The 23,839-nt window shown below is 27.8% G+C and overlaps 1 protein-coding gene across 1 annotated transcript in view; it reads left to right on the top strand.

Annotated features, from left to right (window-relative positions):
* Window positions 1–23,839, top strand: part of LOC105451699 (ATP-binding cassette sub-family D member 2-like) — an 83,826-nt gene that overhangs the window by 54,704 nt on the left and 5,283 nt on the right. The window lies entirely within an intron of this gene.

The following is a 23,839-nucleotide window of genomic DNA, read 5'->3' as shown; positions in this document are numbered from 1 at the left end:
TTAATAATTTTATTAACGAGTTAATAATTAAAAAATTAAAGTGATAAATAATCTAATTATATCTTTACGGAAGAAAAATTGATTTAAAGGATTTTAATAAAACTGGATTTATTTAATTAAGACATATATTTTAATTAAGACATTTAATTAAAATATATGTCTTAATTAAATAATAGTTTTAATTAAATATATGTCTTAATTAAATAAGTCTTAATTAAATGTCTTAATTAAGACATTTAATTAAAATATATGTCTTAATTAAATAAATCCAGTTTTATTAAAATCCTTTAAATCAATTTTTCTTCCGTAAAGATATAATTAGATTATTTGTCACTTTAATTTTTTAATTATTAACTCGTTAATAAAATTATTAAATTTCATAAAATCTTCTCCAGCGAGAATTAATAAAAAAGTAAGATAATTAATTATTTTTTAATTTGACTAAATTTATTAATTAAGACATATATTTTATCATTGGTTTTATTGTAAATAGTAGAATATTTAAGTAGATTTAACACGATTCTCAATTGTTTTCATTTTCTCACAAAGGATATCTCTTTAGAATTAAATTTTGATATAGTCTAATAGAAAAAATTATGTAATCATTTACGTCTATTAAATTAATACAGCCATTGTAGCACAATCGAAGAATCATTTTAGAATATGCATCTTATAAATAATATCATATTTTTTATTACAATTGCACAAATAAAATTGGAAAATGTATTATAATTATATCATTAAAATAAATGTAATTTTTTTAGAAATCTCTTCTAAATATGTATAATTTTTGTTATTGTCAAAAAGTATGAAATTGTTTACGTATGACAGTGGTTACGTGTTTCTATAAATATATTGATTTCTTTCCGTTAAAAGCAATTATATTAATCACTAATACGAAATATTATATAAGAAAAGTTCACGATATTGTTTTCTCAACCAAAGCATTTTTATAAAAATTTCATTTTGCACTCATTTCCGCTTTAGTTCTAATAAAGCTGATGTTATTAACTTTCCAAATCAAAATGACAAACAATTTGTAAGACAAATTTACAACCTGAATGTATTGAATTTCAAATGAAAGGCATTCAATATCGACAAAATATTTAATTTATTGGATATGCAATTTGTATTAACTAAATATTGAGCAATCAAACAGAGGTAATCGAATAATTGCATATATACAAGGCATGCGAAATAACAATAGCAAACAATATCGTGATGAGACACGTGATAATGTTTTCAATAATAAAAATAAAGTAGCGTCATAATATTGTACAAATAAAAATATCAAGAGTAATAATAAAAAAATTTTTAAATTATTTTTAAAAAAAATTATAACGTTATTCAACGGTAAATGATTTAAAGTCCGCGTTTTAAATTTAATCTCTATATAGTTTTGTTCGTAAAGGCACCATTTATTGCACAGGATGTACCGTAGAGAATGCAATCATTTTGTTATCCCGGTTTTCGGAGGTTTCAAAGCGTTATAATACACGGCAAAAAGAGGCGCGGGAGAAAACCAAATGGACACGTATCCTCGGGCATATCGAGAAACTAGTTGGATGAAGGATCGCGAAAGTGGTAAAGGGCTCATGTAAATAGATACCGTTTCATCGCGCTACGCACAATTTTACACGGTACACAATCAAAGGATTGCGCACTTAACTGATGTTCAATCGGTAGCCTGCAGCTCCTTTCGAGTTAGTAACGATTACTTAAATATTTGAGCGTATTATAATTTAAAGAATTACAATTTATAGTTTCTGATTATTATCTAATTTTCCACGATAGTAATATTGATGTTGGAAAAGTAAGATATTATAGTGAATAAGTCACACGGATGTGTATTGAATAATGCCACAGTATTAAAATAATTGTTATGATTCCGTTGATTTCTGATCTATTATATTTATGGATTCTATCTTCTATTATTCGTAAGATTATAATTCTTAAAGTATACTTTTCAGCAGATTCTTATTTCAGCAGATTTAGCAGGGCATTATGAAACATATGAAAATATGTAGGCGTTTTGCTTAAATCTGGTAGAAATAAATTCGACGATATAACTTGTTTCGTTATAAAACACATTTTTATTCGACCTTCTGACAATAAGTCCAATTTATGACCAAATGCCACGGACAGTTTATCGAGTTTTACGTAAATACAGCCACGAGCTTATGTGCCATATATTATGTATGCCTGAGTTTTACAAAATTATGGTGTATTGTCGCTGGCAATGAAACTTATACAAGTCAATAATTACATAATCTGTGTCAGCATATAAAATTCATTGTGCTGCATTTTATTGAATAATGTACAAGAAAGAATTTACATAAACGTAACATTTGCAACCCCCAATGAAACTTACGTATCACATTAAAAGCATAACAACGTACAATGCAAATTTTATGTATCTTATATGGAGGAAAAAATTTTTACATAAAAAAATCTATTTTTTCAGCTCACAAACTACAATTGTAAAAGGTTCATATATATAAAGGTACGTACAGGTGCGTACATATGTACGTAAATGTATCAAAATATAATAACAATTAAATGATTGTGAAATAATAATAAAATAATAATTAATAATATAAAAAATTTAAAAAAATAAAAAATGCTAGAGAATCAAGGTTGATGAAAGAATACATTGATCAGTTGGCCGAATTGTTTAAATAATTGTTTAAATTGAGCTCTAAATCAAAATGACTATTCGGATCAATAATCTCGAGAGGAAATCTTTAGCAATTTTAGAACAGTTATAATGTTGCCACCTATAGAGTGTACCTCTAACTAAGAAGGATATTTGCGCTTCTATTAATAAACTAAAAACTAAAATTGTTAATAAAGTAATAAAGAAAGAATAAGTATTATTACGTTTCTACAAAATATATATCTTTTTTTATATTATTAACAAATTAATAATAAAATCTGTACAATTAGCAAGATGATGACGGAAATAATTATTTTTTGAAATTCTTTGTTGGCAAAAATTAATATTTTAAATATTTAATTAAACAATATATACAAAATAATACCACCTCTATTTAAAAAATTAACGTTATTATTAAGATACCAATAAAATATTATTGCTTTTATTAACTCTAGTGCTACTTTATCCGCTGTGAAAAAAGCGTTGCAACCATCTGCAGCTGTAACCGAATCAGAACAATCGATAATGGCGACGCAGTCGGTTTAGAAGATCTTGTACAAAATGCCATCCGATAAATTCAAATGTATTTTGCTCTACTTAAGGTACACGGTCAAGATCTGAAATTTTGAAAATATCTATCTTTTTATTATTTTTTCACACTGCTTACTCTTTACGTTAAATATATCATATATACGTATTTTTTAATATTTTCTTTCTTACAAAAAATGTAACTCTACCGCGTCCATCTGTTGGTGATGCCACGTACTGCTCGCGAGTGAGCAATTCTTCTCGAACTCATTACAAACAGAAAAAGGACTTCTTTCAAAGCAACTCGATTTAATGCCATAGAAAAAGTATACTTCTATGGAATCCCTTTTGTATTGTAAAAGAAATTCTTTCTAATTTCGTAATAGATTAGTTGTGTTGTCTGGAAACACATTCTTTATATAAACCATGGTTACAATACAGAACAACATAGAGGACAACGACAATTCACAATAATTATAACGTGAGAAATAAAAATAAATTCATTAAGATTATCTTCAGTATAAGCAGTCTTATTTTTTGAAATTAAAAGCATTTAGTTACAAATTAGCAAATTTATTTACATTTAGCAAATAAGTTTACAAAAATAGTAAATTATTCTATTAATAATTAATTAATTATTTTAATAAAATTCAAAATCAAAATAATCGGCGTGCAGTTAGCATGAACTGGAAAATGTACATAAATTTGAATAATATTAGGAGCCAAGATCCGCTGTAATTAAATAGTGTATACTATTATTGGTTGTGAATTATTTTAATATTTAATATTTAAAATCTTTAAGAATTAATTTCTTCAGCAATTTTTCTACCGTCTATCTAATTTCTTCTAACGTAACAAAATAGAAACAGATTTTATTTCATTTTGAACATTTAACAGGTAAAATTATTTTGCAATTTATACATAAATTTTTTTCTTTACATGCACTCATTTACGCAGAAAATATTCGTATTAATTATGTCGTATCTATTTTAATGATATATGACACAAATACTGCTTTCCAGTCTCAAAAACTTCCTGTATTTTTTCGATTTGTCGATGTATATTAATTTCGAGTGCGATATTCCGGCGTAGAACGATTAGCACGACGGACTATGTGCAGTAGCACATGTACATTTGCTTTCAGATAAGAGCGTCCGGGGATAATGAGCGCAGTTTTATCGGAATACTTAACCGAACGTTGTATACAGTGCTTCTCCGTTTGCGGTATAATAGTGATTAAAGGGAGCGTATCTTAAAAATAAACGTATTACATGTAACGTCTACGTAAACATGTTCGTGATATTCGCAAAGAAGAGTTGGGACAAAATGAACGTATAAAATTCAATTAGGACGCTGGTGAGTTTTTTCACGATCGTACTCTCAGTAAATTGAAACGAAATATACGTGGGCGGATAAATAGCGCGGAAAAAGAGTGAATGAAGATATACAAATGTTAAGTTAACATTGAGAGACCTTTCTGCTTCTGAAATAGAAAAAAAAGGTAATATGGAAGAAAACTAGTAAAAATGAGTTCACGTTTCCTTAGGCGTTGAGAATCGATTCTATCTCCATAAATATTTTATTTACACGCAATTTTTATTTCCGGTTTTTAAATTTTCAATATTAAGCATCTTATTATCGAACACGCCATGCAGAGAAGCTCCAGGCAATAATTTAACTACTGATTACGTTTACGATAGCTAATAACATTATCGCTAGTTGAACTTATCCAGGCACGAGAACGTCGTAAAGCTATTAGACCATAAAATCGCATTATTTATAAAGAATACAATAAACAACAAAATGTACAAAACGTAGAGATTGAGCAATTATTGTCGTACAGCTTTTTAATTTTTACCAATTTTTCCTATGTGCAAATTATTTTAGAGATGAGAAATATCCTCGCGTTTTCATGTTTTAAAATGTGATACTAAATGGAAATGTTGGTTTTATAGCTTACCTTCAAACAGGCTGTATTTCACAAGACTTTAATCTATCACACATACACAAATAATATTTCCTAGTAATATAACATTTTAATATATATTTATTTTAAACGAAATATTTGTTGTCTGTAATTTCTCTTGTATTTACTCAAAGATTCGAAAAAAATTATATTTATTCCAGCGGACCTTTAAAATTTATTTAAATTATTCCCGTGTACACATTATTAATGCATAAGATATATTACGCGTTTTTAATTATAAAATATATTTTTCATCTTCTAACATCGTGCATACATAATCTCATTAAAGTGCGTCTTTTTATCTATCACTGTGTTAGTACTCCATCTATTTAGAAAAGTTATATATTCTGTCGAAACTCGCAAGAAAAACGCGGGAGTAAAGGAGAACGATTTATTACGTGTTTCTCTTAGCAATCAATTCCGGTGAGATCTCTTTGTAGTGATAATATAAAAAAGAGATTAATGTATGACTTTTTTATAAAATTAACGAGATAAGGTCTATCGATCTAAAACATTATACCGACTGTTATATTAAGAGCTATTTCTCACGTTACTGATAAAAGCACAGATTTATTCAACGTATTTTAGGATTAAGGATACGTTCATGATATATCGGTTCTCAGAAGTAATATAATATCTCTGAGATTTCAAGATTAATTATCTCTTGATTTTAAGATTGATTACCTCTTTGTAAAAATATATCACAGTTATTTATATTATCCTTTATTTAAAATATTATTTTGAAAGTTTTAAAAGTTAGATTTTTATTACAATAAATTCGAATTTACAGTAATTTCTTTCATATTAAATATTAATATATGATAACATGCATGTTGTTATATTATTTTTAATTTTTGTCGAACCTCTCCTTTTAGGTATAATTGACGTATTAATCATTGTTGCGCGTCAAACACATGTAGGAAATAGTACCTGTATAGGCATTACAGTTATCTCGTAGTATAGCAAATTTACTATGGGATAATTGCGATTCTTATTTAAAATATAAAAAAAACATAACTTTATAATATTTAACATAACTTTTATTGTAAATTATTATTACTAATTACTTATGGTTTCTAAATGTAATAAAAAACTTAAATGAAATTATTATCGGAAAACAAGCTTTAAACACAAACATGTAACTTTTATAATCAAAATTTTTGATATTTTCGTTTTTAAAAAAAATTTTATACATTCAAAGTTTTCATAAATCGATGGAATGTTCCTTTTTATATAAAAAAATTATTTTATGTGTTTAATAAAAATAATCAGAATTTTATTTTTCATTCAAGTATATTGCGATAATGTTACAGTACCACTGTCATAATTACCCACTTTGATCCTATATTGTAATCAAAGAAAAAAAAATTCTAAAAATAGGTAAATAGAAATAAATTTCTCTAGAAATTATCTAGAAATATCTCTAGAAATATTCTCTAAAAATGAAATAATTTTTATGTTTTCTTATTATCGGACAATGTAGCACATGAAAATGTTACACATGCTTTCACACAAATAACGCTTTAGAACTCATTGCTAACATGTCATGCACGAACGTGTTACATGTTTACTTAGTACACAATCATAATATTGTAACCATATGCCAAATAGTACGAGGTAATACATGATTATATTTTGAAATATTTTCATATCGCTATGCGTGTATGTGCGCGAGCATAAATTTCAGCTGCACTTTGTGTTGCATTATTGCGAGATTAAAAAATACATAAAAACGCGCAGTTAAAACAATGCTTCAATTTTTTTTTCACAAACGTATGTGTTTGATGTAGTAAATGTACAGGTTTCGAATGGGTGGAAAGTAGTGAAAATTACTTATTTAAGTTGTACTGTATCGCGAAATAAACTTTTTATTTGCGACATGTGTTTTCCTGAGTACGAGCAACCTTTCTTATAACAACTCCGAATATTACCGCTAAAAATCAAGGTAAAAGTAAATTACTTCACCTATCATATCTATAATGGAAAAATGTCAAGACGAGGCAGAAAAATTTTGTAACAGGAACATGTCGTAACAAAAAATAGTAATGCTACAGGAATATGAATCTCCTCTTTCGGATTGATTACGCACATAATAAAAGTTTATCTTTCTAATATATCAAAATGATAATTAAAATTTTGCCGCGCAAGAAATATCTATCATGATAATTAAAAAAAACGGTTAATTAAATTCTCTCTCTCTCTCATATTCTCTTTCAAACCTTATTCTCAAATTACTGCAATAAAATAAAATTATAAAAAATAATATTTAATATTAATTTTATTTTCAGCTACTATTTATATGTTTTTATGAGCAAACTTACAAACTTTATTACAAGCATACTATCTTCTCTATTAGTGCATGAATATGTATGTTATTTATCGGGCCACGTTATAATGTTTATGAATGTATTGATTTTCAAGAAATTCCACTTAAGTGACTCCAATTTCCAACACATTTTCTATCAAGCGTTATATCGAAGAATATTTGATTAATTAATTAATCATTGTAATCATGTATTGATCGTAAACGAATGAGAAATTAAATACAGAATATAAAAGGATAAATTCGTGGAAACGTAGTTATATCAAATATAAAGATAAGCGAATATTATAAATTGTTATTAATAGAACAGTCGACATATAAAACTTCATATACACTACAGAAGTAAATGAAACAAAATGAAAAAGGAATATGAGATAATAATACGTAATATTTATGTGCTATTTTAAAACATCTACGATTTAACACAATTATCAAGATGTCATTGTATTAATGTAATAATTATTAATAAATTATTAGAATACTAAATTAATATAATATAATTATACGAGCTATGGAATGTACATATTTGATTGACTTAATCAAAATTAATAATGAATACTTATTGTCCTCTTACCGTCGATATGTCCTTTTATCGACTTCACTCCATTGTCGAACATTATAATCTTTCCATTGAACACCGTAGATGAAATATTCATTATGACACTTTGTTGATACGCATAATAATGGCACTTTTTGCTCATTTGAATATCATGATTAAACGTTCACTCCTTCGATCGTAGTATTAATTTGTTTTTTACTTGGATCTGATAATGTATTAAAACTAGTAATAATATCAAGCTGATTTATTTTCTTTTTATAATTGAAACATCAATAAAATAAATCAATTAAAGTTAAAGATTAAAAAAAAAAATTTAATGTTTAAAATCAAAGTTCTGCCAAATAAAGGTTTCTTTTGTATAATATAAAATTTTTTTAACTTAAAATCAGTCAAATCAAATTTTATTTAATTCATGAATATGGTTCATGTTAATATGTGAATATATCTAATATTTTTTTTGTATTGAAAAACTCGATATAAAAGTTTCAATAAAAATTTATTAGAATAAAATTATAATAAAAGCTAGCTAGAAATTTCACGTTTTATGAATTATAGAATAAAATAAAATTCTATGTCGAACTTAAATTTCGTAAAATAAAGAAGTTAAATAACCTGCTTTTTAAAATAATTTTTAATTATTTTGTAGTAACTTTTGCAATGTTTTTTTATAATTCTATTTTAGCTTCCGTACTTTTTTTAAATAAAAGAACAATTGTTTGTTAAAAATTTATCTAAAAAGTGAAAAACTGGATATTAATAAAAGTATATATATAAAATATTTCTCGATATCGTCCAATTCCTTAATAAAATAATCGTTGATACCGGAAACGGTAGAGTTATAAGAAAGCGAAAGCAAATCTAGATTGATTGTTCTTACTTCTTAGCCTTTCAAATAAAATTCCGAATCTAAGTTCAAGCTGTTATGACAAATAAACGATCTTTAGTTTGGCACACCAATATTGATTCCTGTGCCGGACGTTATGCAGTGCGCTTCAATGACTACAAAGTCATAGTAGACAGGATATTGTGGTTCAGATAAAGGATTTCTCGATCAGTACTTTGCGTGAAGCGTGATAGAGATAGAAAGAGAAACAGAGAGAGAGCAAGAGAGAGAGCGAGGAAAGCGTTGGGCAAGAGTTGATTCTGTGTCCCGGGGGTAAGTGGTGGTGGATCACACGGGGCGGACGATGCGTTCGTTCTCGCGCGGATCGCGAGCCGCCGTCGCCAGTAGCGTCACGGTGTTGGGCCGGAGCGGATCCTCTCTCTCCTTCCGATTTTATTGCTCTCTCCATTTGTATTGCTTTCGACTTCGACCGTGAACATCAATTTGTAAGTACGTGATGGATAATGTATTTTTGCCAAATCTATTGAAATCGATATAATAAAAGTGAGTTTAAACTTTAAAATTTTGCAGAAAATTAGAGATTTTGTCGCAAGGATGCTTTATGTGAATCGTCGCTATTTTGCTATGTTTTTTTTTATTACATCGACATTCGAATTTACTGAAACTACATCGACTTTGTACGCAACTGATTGTAAAGAAATCCATGTTCTCTTTTTACACGGATCGGAATTTCTATTTGCGCGCTACCAATAAACTTTACGACGGAATAAACTCGATCATTTTAAAGTTCATGGAGTAAACTTCGCGGAAAGTACAAAGATTATGCGATGCGATTAACAAATGTTATCCGTTTTGTGTATCATAAAATGCTGATTAGCTTCAAACTTGAAACATCCATAAAAGTAAAGTTAGAACTGCATAATAATGCAATATGTAGAGATAATAAAAATAATAAGACATATTTGTCTCAAATACAGCTAAGAAAAATATAGATAAGAAATTCAGCTTCTAGTTTTATTTGTCAAATTAAGCTTAATATTGCTTATTTATTTCAATTTTTTTATAAAATAAAAGTAATATAATCTAATATAAAGCAATACACGTATTTTATTACTTTTCAATACGTTTGTCGGTTTTGAAATTTTTATGGTGGAAATTTTAGGATATGAACTTCCGCTATTAAAATGTATTTATGCACAATATATTCACTATTCACATCGATTGTGTCACATCTCCGGCATCCATTCAATCATGGATATAAACAATTCAATATGTTTAAATAGTGGTTCTATATGCATGTATAGAATAAGTTAAGGATTTCCAAACTTCCTTTTTTAATTTACGAAAAGTTTAATCATTGTAGAATTGATTTAGCCATTGAGTTAGTCAAGGTTTTATTAACTATTTTATTCTCCGGCATTCATTCAATCATGGATATAAACAATTCAATATGTTTAAATAGTGGTTCTATATGCATATGCATGTATAGAATAAGTTAAGGATTTCCAAACTTTCTTTTTTAATTTACGAAAAATTTAATCACTGTAGAATTGATTTAGCCATTGAGTTAGTCAAGGTTTTATTAACTATTTTATATATGTTTAAATACTTATTAATTATTTTATATATGGACAACAATAAATATTTACACGGAAAGAACGATTTTGTTGAAAGATTTAAAAATTTTGTCAAAAACAGATCTAAAAATAATTTTTTACATCATCGAAATAATTTGTTGGAATGTTAAAACTGATAAGCATTGCTATAAAACGTTTTGATATTCTAGCAATCATTTTGACTTTCGCACAAAATTATTTTGATTATTGAACAAAAATTTTCAGATCTGGATTCAGCAAAAGTGTTCTTTCCGTGTAGTATCAAAGATATGTAATATTAAAATATGTAAAGTATCAAAGATATGTAATATTAAACATTATAGTCAATTTTCAAATGTTACAATACTCTTAAACTTGTTATTCACCAAAACTTGAATAAAAAAAAAGAGATTTTTCTATTCTCACTCTCTCTAATCTCTATTCTTCACTCTAATTAAAACTTTTAGCTCGCAATTGACATAAAAAAAATGCAATGACTAGATTCTAAAAATGCAAAATTAAAGAATTAACTTTATATAAATCGCGCAATGTAGAAGTAAAATAAATGTAACAACTAAATTTTTTTATTTACTTTTGTTATTAATTATTAATAACATCACATTTCTTTTTTTTGTTTTTTTATAGAGGAATTTGTGTATATAAAACGTGACATTTAATTCAAGTTCTAGCTATCTAAATAAAATAACACACACACACACACACACACACACACACTGTATACATACAAATATGTATATATATATATTTTTTAAATTAAGTATCTTTTTTTACAGTATGTGTGTGTTTGTGTAATTTTAATATTAAAATGACATAGAAAATTTGACTTTATATATTATAATGAATTATAATTTTAAAAAATTTTTTAATGTGCAACTCTAAATTAACGTTGATAATGAAGCGTACATTTAATTGTTTTGCAATTTTAAACTTTTCACCGCAATAAAACATGTCGTTTTTCTTTTATGTTATACAAATAACTGTAAAATATATATGTTATACACTTTCAAAAAGTCGACATGTATAGTTGTGGCATTTAAATACTAACAGTGTTTGACATCTACTACACAAAAACAATGTCAAACACATTAAACAATATTTGCAAACGATTGTTTTCATAAATAATTTTATAAACTCCTTTACAGTTTTTTTTATATTCTCTCAAATCCTATATAGTAAAATCATTATACTAATCTATTAGATATATTATAGTTTATTGGCTGTCTGTATTAATAATTTTGTAATTATGTGAGGGTAACCAAAATACACACACATTATAAACTATAAAGGAATGTATATTTTGTACATAAGAGACGTACACGTTTGTCGATCTATATTATATTGTTAAGAGAAATTTTATCACAGAGATTCTTTAATCAAATAACATATTTTTGTATTGTTAAAAATTTTTTTTAATGATTTGAGCATTTTTCTACCGCGTTGATATATTTATGTGATTATTATAAATTAATATAAATAATTACACACCTATAATTGCACATTGATTCATATTGGCGCTTCTTTTACTAATTCTTTTTTACTAATAACAAATTTATGAATTATTATATAATATTATAAATAATCATATTACATATAATGTATATATTAATAAAAATAATAGGTATGTGTATTATGTAGTTATGCTGTGTAAATGTAATTTATAGATTACATTTAAACATATAATGCACTTATAGTTTCCTTCATATATACAAAGCATATCAATCATTTTCTTAATTGTAATAATTAAGAAATAGTAAGACATATATGTGCATTAAACTTCGTAGCCACATAGAAATGAATCAAGCGAATCGTATTGATCTATCATTTTATTGTTTCTGCGATTTTCCATGCAAACACAATACTAGCTAACGTGTTATCGCTCAAAATGTTTATGCACTACTGAAAAATTGTTGCAAATAGTTGACGGTGCTATTCACGTATGCAATACGTAGAGATCCAAGAAAAATCTTGTTTCTATTGTACTTCATCCTAACGGTATGACAGTTTCGATATCATGTTTATGTGCACTACCAGAGAAGAAACGTGAGCACGTTCAACAAAACGAAATAGAATTGAAAATACGAATAGAATTGGATGAAAAAAAATTTCGCGTGAACGAAGAACTGATATTCCGGTAAACTATAACTTCGAGAAAAAATATTTTCAGTCAGTTTTTAAATGAGAGAAAAATGCGATTATTTTTAATCCCAGATATTACGCTAATATTTTCTCAGCAATTACATAAAAATATAAATTTAAAGATAGTTAAAAAGAAGAATAATATAGTAGTACATAATAATATAAACATACATATTTAAAAAAAATGCTCTGTACACAGTTGTGGAACGATCGCTGCTATTTCTACAAATTGCTTTGCTCTATTAAATATTTGTCCATTACGTGATCCACTTTGACAGCAAGCTTTGAAAAGATTGAAAATCTGTCAATAGAAATTTCCTCATTGCTCACTGAAATGTAGAAGCCTCTTTCATAATTTCATAACTGTCTGTTTTCGTGATAAATACTGACGACCAGATTTCTTTGCAGCAGGCAGAGAAACTGCGTACAAGAAACCTTTTAATTAACTCACATTTCGTTTGAGGTCGGATGTGGACGTTTTAAGTTTACATTTGTTGAAACTACTTTTTTGATCAAACGTGTTTTGTATGTCAACGGTTCTGTTGCAGAGCGTCTAAATATTATATACAATTAATTATATTATATACAATTATATTATATTATATACAATTAAACGAGCCAAAATTACAATGATACTGCAGATGTTTATTTGTATCATTATTTAGATCATCCAATTTGGATTTTCGCGAATTTTCATTCCTACGATCGGCTAAAACAGATATCATCAATTTTGTCACCGAACAGTAAGACTATATGTATATTAATTTACTCAATTTGTGCATCGTTAACCGGGAGCAATTGGAAATTTAATTAAAGCAGTATCTGTGTGTATCTGTGTATATTACACTTGTGCAATCGTATTCACGGAGAAAGAGTTAAATAAAAACTCAATTTTTCAATTGTAATTTCAAATATATTAACAATACGTAGTTTTACGGTAAAATTTATAATTTTATTTTATAACGGACTTAATTAATAATTTTTATAATACATAATTTAATTTTATTAAAATTCGACAGTTATAAACACATTGTCCTAGAAATATTTGTTCGGTCGACTGTCAGAGGTGACATTACATTTATTTGAAGGAATTATTAATAAAATCAAAAAATATATACCTTTATAATATCAAAATCGTGATCAAAACATGTGCTTTTATCATTTTTGTACACTATACGTAAACTAATATTTAAAAGAACTTATTGATTTCTATTAAATGTCTAATATTCAAATTCTTTTAAATACGTTGGAAAGTAATTTAAAAAGATTATCTATAGAATAAATGTTTAGCACGCATATCCTGCCTGTTTTGCAACTGAATCAAGGCTTCTGCTTAGCAATTTACGGCTAATTGAAGATTATAATGGGGATAAAGTAAGTTGATACATTTGCGGTAAAGACACTATTCTCATTTCAGTCAGTCTCAGGTTTCAACTCATTATCTAAGTTCATTTAATTATCTTCCTGCATAATTTATGAAGAAGAACGTAATATTGTCACAGAAAATTAAGGAAAATCTTTCAACGCAATTTGTCTTTTGCATGACAAAAATTTGCTAATTATATCTCTATTAAATTTTTTTAGTTTAATTACTTCTGCCTTTGCTTCTGCAATGCAATCAAAAAAATTTTATATATGTTTATAATTATACGTATCTTATTATTTAAGGATATTTTAACTAATTAAAATATATTATAATAATATTAGGGTTTAGCTTCGTTATAATAGGATTCAACTTGAAATAAAGTTAAGTATGTAATGACATTAGCACAATTTTTACTTTACAATATCTTTTTTTTTTGCAAAAATTTATTTCGTGAAAATTGCATTATAACATTATATCCTTTCTATTATCCTTATTAGCTCTGCTGGATAAAAATCTTACTTTATATTTTACTATGAATAAACCCGAAACTAAAATTTCGTTTACTGGAAGCATACAAAAACGCATAATCCTTTCTCAATTTATACAAAATATACAAATGCAAGACATTTTATAATCATTTACATTCAGAGAAAGGAGACATTTCTAGGATATTATTAGAAAAAAGTTAATTTGAATACGCTTTATGTGCCACCTATTGTAAACTAGAACTACACATTCAAGCGTGAGACTCGATAGCGTAAAATAAAAGTGAGACAGCTCGTGCATTTTTAAACCAATTGGTAAGACCATGTTCGTATTCGACCTCCCTGTGAACGATAACGCAGGATAGTGCAATCAACCCTATTGTTTTCTGCATGTGAATATTGTTAACTTTATCGGAGACTGCGACAAAAAATAAAGTAAAATATCATACGTGCAAAATGTGGCTTTACAGATAATTAAGTAACGCGTAAATTATTACACCGAATATATTTTTTTTACATTTTGGCACAACATGCTTCTTCGAATTTTCCTTTTAAATCAAAGTGATTTAATTAAAATGGCAGTCGTTTGAATACCACAGTTGGAAGCAAACAATAACGTAACACTAAGTTATCGCGGAAGCAAGATCAGTTCTAAATTGCAAGACTTCCATAAAGCATTCTATATGTAGATTTTCTTAACGTTTCCATAACAACCCCTCTTCGATGTTGTACGTAAGTATAACTTCTTGTTGTGCAATACACAGGGGTGCGTTTAAGTTTCTATCGTTTGATGTACTTCGTACAAATTGCGATACGCTCAATCAAGTATAATATTATTTGCTTAAAAACGGACGTAGTTCCCTTTCTGATACCTATATTTAGAAACTTTAATTGTTACAGAGATATTTCATTACTACAGTATATTTTTAGATATCTTGTTTTCTAAAATTTAATTTAAAACTTAAACTCATATAATCACATATAAATCACAAGCCTTGAAATTTTTTTTTTTCGTTTACACGTTTCTGGCACATTATCATAGCTCATCAAGCGCGATGTAGGCAAAAAATGTTTCATTATTTTTAATATAAAGCCCGCCACGGTAATAAAACATATTTTCTCTCTTTCGTTTTAATATCGCTAGCATCTGTGCGTTAAATATAGGGGAAAATCTTATAATACGATTATGAAAATAGATTCACATATAGTAATCATATCAACGATCCTACTAATATGTCTCACACACACGTACGCATTAAATATTATGCAGGCTGCATTGATATATCCCCGCAACGTGATGCAATTGAGAGTATTTATCGATAAATCGTAACATTAATGAACGGGAATGCAATAATGAATACACGGGATGTACGTGCGATCATATGATTAATTAAAAAGTCAAGTACACTTGGATCACGGATCGTTTGTGAGATGTTCATGTAATAGAACAGCATAGCTATCATTTATTCACGAAAATAATGCGGATGGTTAAAAAATGTTGGCTATGTAACATATGGAAAATTGATTGAATGTGCTTCAACAACAGCACGTTAATTCACCAGCAGATCTCACCATTACTGACATCCGATTATGGTCCGCAATTTGTGGTTATCTCGATTAAATTAAACCGAGGTTAAAGTTAATCTTACATTAAAATTATTTGTAAAACCGGGCCTAAGATCGAGCATTATATGTGAGCAATTTTTGTAAATCTAAAAAGCAATTCGAACGCTATTTTGGGAATCTATTTTCGGTCTCTTTTCGGTTCATTAATATTCCGGCGTGAAGGAAATTGAAGCGCAACTTCCAAAGGACTGACGTGTGACACATTCGTATTTCAGAAGATCATGAGAATGCGTCGAACGAATTTGCACAGTAAATCCCACGAGAGCGGTGCCAATTTAACGGGGAGAACTTTCGCCCCGACGCGTGTTCACATTCAAATCGGAAACTTGCAACCACCAGTCGTACCTCCTCCATCTTAACCTATTGTTACGAAACTTCGCACCGCAATTTAGCAACGTGTACCGCCAACGCATGATAAAACTTTAAACGTACCTTCTATAGACATAACTATAGTGTATAATGGATTGAGCCTGAGGATAAAAAGTTCGAAGGCTAACGCTATGTGCTCTTATCAGAGTTACTATCTTCTTACGATAAATGTGATACAACCAAGCTTCGGGGCGAAAAGTGTATCGGAATTTAGCGGAAGCAAGCATGTTCGGGAATGTATGCCAGAATAATGTATAGAATGTATTCAAGAAAAAGTACTACAATAACTATATATTAGACGATGCAAAATGTTTATTTGTTAAATAAAATCAAATATTTGTTGAAAACGATTTCGGCAAAATCAAAATGAAATTGTGAGTTTCAGTACTCTCCTTTTTTTTCATTTAGAAAATTTTTAAAACACTTCAATTTTCTAGTTTTATTTAATGTAAACTTTAACAGAAAAACGATAAATCTTTGGCGTCTACTTAATACAATAACCATTGCTAACAGATATGTAATTTTATTCGTTTTTAATTTCTAACATTTTTAATAATATTTTCCTGGATCTGAAGCTTTTTCTTATCATCGCTTGGCTTCTGTTGGAAAATGTTACATGGAAACAAGTTTTGCGGTTATACAGTATGGAAAATCGCAAATCGTATAGCAAGGAGAACGAGGTTGACGCTGTTGGGATTAATGACGACATAACCCTTAACGAGGATCGTAATGGTGAAGACTCTAAGATATATCGACACAAAATCTAATGAGAGCGAATGGCATCAAGTTTCTTGTTCAATTAGCGCGGTTTATTGTCGATATCACTCTTACACCGAAAAGGCATTAAAGACTAACACGCAGAGCGCAAAATAAGAATAAAATAAAAGTGCAAAAAATTGACATAAGAAAGCTCGAGTAAACTAAAATTCAACTTGCAAGCACTACCTGAAATCTCTGCTTCATTCATTTCCATAATTTCTATTCGCATTATTAATTTCTTCATTGTCTTCATATTCTCTCTCATGTGATATCGTATTAACGGAGAATCCATGTAATTTGCTGCACGATGCTGTTATATGTGTAACAATACCTGTACCAGAAGCCGTATATATATATATATGAAAGCTAATTAGGCAGTGCACATTAGATTCGCATATTTGCGTTATGGCTTTAAAAACATACATAAAAACGTACTATTAATTCGGCTTTCTTGTATAATTCTTTAATTTCCCTCTCGTTTAATATCTCACAATGATTACACGTTAGTTTCCAATTTAGCGTCTAATCGCTGCAACGTCTATAACGAAGGAGGAACGCTTTGTCTCAATTATAATATATATCCCCGCAAGCGTACCTTCCCTCAACGTTATACGTATAGCCTATGAATCCGTTGGGGCCATAAAATGCATGGAATTAACAAGTGTCGAGGAAATTAACGCTAACTTCCTATCATTAAAAGTTCATTAGCTCCCATGCAGGCGCACATAATATTTTCTCGCAGTATCAAACGAAATGCGTCGCTCAAGATTCAAGACCTCTATTATATCTAATATTAACATAACATGCATGAAATACATCGGTGCTTTTCTTCCAATTCGGTTTATTGATATTTGTAGCTGCGGGCATTTGTATTTGCAATTCAATCAGTAAACAGTACATTATGTTCACCTCAATTTTATGTTTATTCACCTATCCTTAATGCTTATTTCAAACTTAAGTCCTTATTTCAAACTAAAGAATAATCAGTGAATTTTTATTATACAAATCAATGACAATAACGGTTTGCTTCTCTTTAGACATATTTGCAATAATACAGACTCGCTGTTATTGATTATGAATTAAAAGAAGAGTTATCGCTTCCGACTATATCGCGTGTTGTTGCGGAAATAATGCTTTGCCGATCGTTATTGATACGGAACCATTTCTCGCGTAATAATCGTATTTCGTACGCGCGTGCGTCTTAACTTCAATAATTTTGTAATATTAAAACTGTCTCTTTTCATCATTCATCGTTCGTGTTTCGAACAGCGTTCTGCTTGCTTTTTAAAAAGTATATATTGACTCAACAGTTAGTCACATGTGAGCGAACATTGCGTTCAAATTCGCTAATGATAGTTCTCAATAAAAGTTCAGAATCTGTTGAATTTATAGCTCACATGCATGATATATTCCAATTGACTCTCTCAAATTCACGGAATGGATTCTACAACGAGAAAGCAAACTGATCTGAATATGCAAGTACGTCTCGATAGATTTCTGGAAACTGATATATTTTTCTTCAATTATTAAAAAGGAAGGTAAACGTAAGAACCGTAATTTTCGTTTCGAAAATTCAACTGATATTATCTTGTATTTTTCTCTGCATCATAATGTTATCGGTGTAATTTTTCCGATCATTTATGTCGTCGTCGCTGATTTCATTTACGTTTTATTAATCATCAAAATCCCCGCAATCCATTCTTGTTTTGTAATGCGAATTTTGGTATTGTGGAATCTAATTTATGCAGCAGATCCATCACAGCGTGAAGCGCCGATCTATCAAAATATCCGTTTACGTATGCCTACGGTATGCTCTTTAAAATAAATGTATGCAGATTCTGTTACTTTTTTCAATAACGAAATATTTAATTTTGATTGGAAAGGTAAAAAAATATTAATTTAATTTGCTTTGTCATAAATACGGATTAATTACTTAAATTTTTTATTTCTATGTCTACTTTAATTTATATTATAACACGCTCAATACCGATATAAAAATAAAATATAAAAAATATTTTGCTTGTCACGTTTGTTGATTTACGTCTTGTTCGTTTAGGACGTTTGATATTAACAGAGATACGTGCGTAGATGTATCAATAAATATTCGATCAAAGGGCTTATACGGTTTACAATATATAGCGCAATCTATATTCCTCTGTTTTACTACATGCGTGTAAGGTCAACAGTCAGGAATTTAAACATTATTTTTAAAGGCATTACAAAGAATCGCTTTGTGCAATTAAACCAAAAAATCCGTTGATTTATTCAGTGGTTTTAATACGCCTAGCAGCCATCACGTTTCATAAACGTTAGTTTCTAATTCGAAAAGCTGATTCTCGACACTTTTGCACTCAGTTTTACGAAAATTATTCCAATCATAAAGTTTCATGATGAAGTTGTCGCTTTAAATAAAGACTAACGTTAAATTAACACAAATATTTGATGATACGATAATTTGTGTACGATTACAATCATAAAGAAATCTTTATTAGAAAACAAGAATAAAACATTAAAAAAGTAAACAAATATACATAAACCTAAAATTCTAAAACTTTATATTTTTACGTAAATATGTTACGTTCCGCGAACATTACTGAATTTGACAGTGACAGTTATTTGTTACCGGATATACGTTGTCGTATAAAAATAAAAAAATAAAATCAATACAAAAATCATACCGAAATAGATTAAACAGATTGGTGCACATAAAAAGCACTTTTATCACTCTCATAAAAATATATATTAAACATCAAATTAATATTTGTGTGACTTTCCCACGGCATATGGATAAGTTTCAGATAGATCAGCTGCTGTTATTTTGATCACGTATTATTAATGAGAAAAAGATAAAAGTAAAATTTACGATAAAAAAAATTTAGTGATTTGGATCAAAGTGTACACGTATATGTGATACATTTTATTTACCATTTATCACTATTAACTATTATATATAATTTCAAAATAAAGAATGTTTTATATTTTAATAATCTGAAATATGATATGAAACATTTCTATGATATTTTTTTCCTTTCCATGTTTCCTGAGAAATGTGTTTTTTTTTAATGAGAAAAATCTTTAAATTGTTTTAAATTCTGTTCCATTTAAAAAATATTATATATTTATAAACTTATCATAAATTTTCTCCAACTTCAATGTTAATACATAATCTTAATCATTCTAAAATATTAACTTTAAGTGGTTCAAAAATAAGATTTTTTAATGTTCTACATGTTCTTTTTATTCAGATACTTTTTAAAAATATATTGGATTTTTGCACTTGTTAGATATATATTAGAACTGAGAAAATATTTATTTTAATGCTGCACAATATAGTGCAATTTTTAATATACCAGAAATTAAGTAATTTATTTACTGTCGTAAATTTAACAGAGTAACAGAGGAAAATTAATTATATTTAGAAAATTAATCTTCTGTAACAAACGCACAAGGGAATTAAACGAGCACATAGTAGCAATAAAACATGTATAATGATGTCTTGCTAGCTTCCTCACGTGACATGTTTAAATGACTTGTACTAAGAAAATGTATATTAGCGTGTATAATGAGATTACTAATCTTTTCTTATTTTTAAAATATAAGTAATTTAAACAGAGTGCAAATCGATTACACAATGAAACATTATTTATCAATTAATTATACATCATACCGATCACTTGTTATTTGGCTGTAATTCTTATCTAAAGGCTTTCTTACTTTCATATGAAATAAAGAAGTTTTTTAGTTCATAAAGAAGAAGAATAAAGAAAAAATTAAAGTTACTTTAAATATTTAAACAGATTTTATAATAACTTGTATCTGAGTTTACACTGCAGTTTGCACCCACCCACTCCCACCACACCCACACCAACCCACTTTATTCGTTATTATTATATTATCTTATAATCAAGAAGTTACACCTTAAATAAAAATTTAAAAAGCCTATCTAATAATAACAAAAAATTTCGAAAATATATATGAGAAACAAAAACCTAAAATTATCGTTTAGAAAATTGCATTTTATCTACTTCTTGGTAATTGTAATTAAAAATTTATTTAGAAAATTAAAAAAAACAATTTTGATATAAAAATAATATCTTTTATATAATTTAATGTAATTATAATTATACTATATTAAATATCAATGTTTCAATTAATATTTGTCTTTAAAGTTTATGTATATAATTATTGTAAGTTATAAAAGATATTATATACAATATCTAGATTATTATATAAATATAATATGCAATAAAGATACGCACGCGTAAATATATATTTTATAAAATTAAAAAGATAAAACAATTGATTTTCAATAATTAAATTTTATATTTTTTTTACACATTATACATTTTATTTATACATTAGTTGGTAAATTAAATGTTATTATTGTATGGATAACGCTAATTAAAATCAATATAATTAATATTGACATATTAACATATGCCATTATGTTCATTACATACAATTATTCTTTTTTATTTTTCCGCAATTGTATTAAAATATTTTAATTTTTTAGATTTAATGTAATATTTGATATTTGAAATATTATTTTATTTCATATTTATAAATACGATAAAACGAAAACAAAACAGTAAAATTTAAAATAAATGTTACACAAAAGTTACTTTATTCAATACGTTATATAAAAGATAAATTACATCTAACTTTAGCCGTGTAAGAGGATGTAAATTTCAAATATAAACAGAACATACAGCAAAAGGGACAGTAGCATGCAAAGTCATATAGAACGAAATTGACAGAACAGTAACTAGAAAAGCTCATAAGCTTTTAATGCGTTTTAGTGCTCTCTCATGCAGCTTTTGAAGAGAATTCCTTAATTTTGCGGCACATTTGATATATATACAAATTTTGTTTTATGTTAAAAATAATAACGTTAATTATACGTATATAAATTATTAATTTGCATGAAAATCTTACTTTAACACTTGAAAACGTTTTATGATAACTAAAAACATAATTTAAAAAAAATTATTTTCTTATTGTAGTTTAAAAAAAATATTTAAAATATTTTAATATATCTGAAATTTTATTTTTTTAGAAATTTATACATTATTTGTAAACATAAAAAGATTATAGAAACAGCGTTTTTATTTGTTAAAATATCTCTAATAGTTATAATAATTAAAAATCTTCGTTTTATCTTTGAATAAGTTTGAAAGTTTTATCTCTCAAAATTTATCCAAATTTTCAAATCTGTTTGATTTCGTATACGATCGGCATACTTCATTTATTAGCATCATTTGTCACAAGCCGTCCAACTGAAGAACTGAAAATCGGCTTAAAGAAAATCAATACTAAGTTGCTGCTTTGCGTACAAAAAATATTTCGGAACAAATATCATATTAAAGCACATCTCGCAAAAATGTTACAACTTAGAATAATATTTTGTATTATCTTGAACATGTTTTGAATACATTACGGAATAATAAAAAATAAGGAATATGTAATATTTCTTATTTTGCAATAAATTTTTCAAGAAACAAAAATTCACGATATTAAAAATACTATTTTATACATATTATTCAAAATGTTTTAATTAATTCTTAAAGAATTAAGAATTTTTTAGAACCGTCGAATTTATTCGTGAGATCTATAGTCACAAAATGCTTTTAATACCATAAAAAACTTCTTTTAGTTCAACTTTCTTTTATGCACAAATTTTATGGGGTTATGTCGTCACATGTACAGGGTCGTATATATGCTCCTCTATACGTATGCTCGTCAAATAACTGTTTCATCCCTAAATCTGTAATAAACTGCACATGTGACCCTCGCATTAAGCCACTGAGCTCATAAAAAAAAATCAGAAAATTTAGGCTGTACATATCTAGACGTTGACGTCTTATTACAGAAATAGCTCTTTTAATCAACTGACATTGCTTGAGCACGTGCCGAGGAGGCTGTGAAAACTTTTATCGTGACATCATTTTTGCGACGTGATAATGCGAAGAGTGGGCGGACATGTTTTAAAGGATAGCTAAAGGATAATACAAGACATAACGACGAACAAGAGCAGGTACTTTCGTAATTTATGGTAGCCCCATGAAGGAGAGCCAGACGCACCAGCGGGATTACGTTAGTCCCCGCGAGAGAGAAATTCGCACCCAATGGTTTATATGCTTGACCTATGCTCTTGGCTACTAGATAAATAGATTAACAATGAAGGTTGCCACTAGAGAGCAATTATTAAAACCACGCTCTGTGCCAATGGCAGGCACTATTTTCTATTTGCTCGTCCACGTGGTTTTACGTTGGTTTTCTTTACATCGTCGGGCGAGATGCGTTCCGCTTCTAATTAAACCGTTCATTGTATTCACGGCAATGAGTCGGATATCAGTTTTAATGGTATACACAACCCTCGCGTCTAACTTAATTATTTTAAGCATTTCGCAATAAAAGTAAAAAGATGGACGTGCAAATGTTCGTAAAAAAAGACTAAAGAAAAAAAAGAGTATAAAAAATGATTATTTCCTCTGGTCCTATCCAAAAAAAGGTATGTTAAGTCGATAACTCGCATTTCTCGAAATTATTTGTTACCGTTTTTCCGTGATGCTGATTGGTTATCTCACTATGCTTACTTCGTTGAGC

This window comes from Wasmannia auropunctata, unplaced genomic scaffold (assembly GCF_000956235.1).
Source record: "Wasmannia auropunctata unplaced genomic scaffold, wasmannia.A_1.0 LD336047.1, whole genome shotgun sequence".
NCBI lineage: Eukaryota > Metazoa > Arthropoda > Insecta > Hymenoptera > Formicidae > Wasmannia > Wasmannia auropunctata.
Note: the sequence above shows the minus strand (reverse complement) of the source record. Positions and strands in the feature narration are given on the sequence as shown.